Below are 2,259 nucleotides of genomic sequence, written 5' to 3' on the forward strand. Positions count from 1 at the left end.
ACTGACAACAGTGAAGGAAAGACTCACCTTATATGCACAAACCCACATGTGCAAATCACTTTCAAAACACTTAATAATTCATTTATATACAATTACACACTGCAAGTTAACTATTTACTGTGAAGTGTATAAACCACCTCACTGGCGGCCTCTAATGGCGATCCCATTGTCATTACAGCTTCTGAGCGTTATTCAATGGATAAACCACACAGGTCAGGCATAATTCTATAACACCACCAGAGCTTAATAATGACAGAAATTTGTTGTCTCAACATTTAATCTGCGATGATTCTATACACTATTTTTCATTTGAAATATTGTCATAACTTTTACCAATAGTATTTTAGTAATTTCACATGCACAGTACGTTTTTTCTAATGGCGTGCACCGATTTAACTTTTAAGAAATGTTACAACTGGAGTTTGTTTATGCAATTTTAGCGCTCATGTGGACAGCTGTAATATGTATAAATGAATATTTCACAGCTTCTGGATATTGAAGGACTTTGAAACAGTTGAAAAAAAATTGCAGATGGAATTTATTGATCATACTGTGTATTTCAGGAATTGATTAAAAATTTGTGAGAAGTAAAATCACATCTATTTCTACATTGCATTAAGAGTATAAAACTGCCTTGGAGGAACCCTTTTTCCAATACAGCACAGCTGTATTATACTAAAATATTAAAAAATAATTATAAAAACAACTAAAGCAACTTTAATCTGCACATTCTCTCATCATATAAAACTGATTATTTGACAATATTCATTATATAACGCCTACCGCAGGATTTTATGAGCTTATCCTTTTTTATTTTGTAGGGTAAAATCACAGAATTTAAAGCAGATTACAGTACATCTATATACTGTACATGCCACATCACTACTCACTTTAAACTTATAATGCTCGATCAAACTAATGACGAATGCCATTATTTTTCTGAAATTAATAAGACAAACCGAAGAGTTGTGGGACATGTTACTTGTTGACTGTCTGGGATCTCTCCCGTATCACCTGTTCGGAGCAGGGTTAGGATGAGGTAGCCACATTGTCCTCGCATTTCGTCAGAGAAGCAGCAATACCAGCAACTTCCCAGGCACCTCCAGGGACACCGTGCAAAAGGCACCCCAGCTCTGATCACTGCTAACTTTCTGCTCGTGCCCTGAGGAGCTTGTTCTCATTCTCCTTGCGTGGTACAGGAGTTGTATCTGAGCTGAGATGCAAAGAAATAAATGGAGATTCCACAGGTGGGAAATGTAAAATGAAAAAAAAATTGTTACAGAAGAAGAGAGGGGGATCAGTTTAATGTTGTTGCTTATGTCACAGATTTCTTATTAACTTTCGTGTCCTCTCTTGCTTTTTCGATCCATTGTGCTCCGGGTGTAATTATATTGTTATTATATGCAAATGTGCCTCTCTGGAAAGCTACAAATCAAACATATTTATTGTTACTTCTGCAACAGCCTGAACAATCCGAGAATGGTCGTGTGACTCCATAGGTAAAGAACAACACAATAATAATTATTGCTTACACTAACAAGCGCTTTACAGGTAATAGGAACTCCCCTCCACCACCAATGTGTAGCCCCCACCTGGATGATGAGACGACAGCCAAAGTGTGCCAGTCTGCTCACTATACATCAGCTATCAGTGGGGAGAACAGAGCAATTTCATAGATGAGGATTATTAGGAGATCATAATTGGTACAGGCCAATGGGAAATTTGACCAGGACCAGGTTACACCCCTACTCTTTTCAAGAAACACCCTGTGATTTCTCCACGGAGAGTCAGGACCTCAGTTTTACATCTCACCCAACAGTGACTTTGTTTTACAGCATAGTGTTCCCGTCAATATACCGGTATATTAGGACCCACACAGACCGCAGGGTGTGCTCTCCCTACTGGTCCCACTAACACCACTTCCAGCAGCGACCATAGCTCTGCCAGGAGGTCTCCCACCCAGGTACTGGCCAGGCTCACACCTGCTGACCTTCCAGGGTTCCAGGTGATATAGCTGCAAGCTTAACCATCTCAACATTAACTGAAAGGCAAGCAAATATCCTCGTCACTCCCTTCAGAGAATGTACTGACTGGCAACAGCTGTTTACTTGGTAAAAGTGCCCTACTTTTTTATTCCACACCGTCACAGGTCTCAGTGCAGTAGCTGGAAAAACCTGATTTACAAGAAAAGCAGAGTAAATCACATGAGAATGGAAGCTAAAAAGAGCAAGCAAAAAAAAAACAAACATACAAAACGTG

The sequence above is a fragment of the Lepisosteus platostomus genome, chromosome 17, assembly GCF_059453375.1.
Source record: "Lepisosteus platostomus isolate fLepPlt1 chromosome 17, fLepPlt1.hap1, whole genome shotgun sequence".
NCBI lineage: Eukaryota > Metazoa > Chordata > Actinopteri > Semionotiformes > Lepisosteidae > Lepisosteus > Lepisosteus platostomus.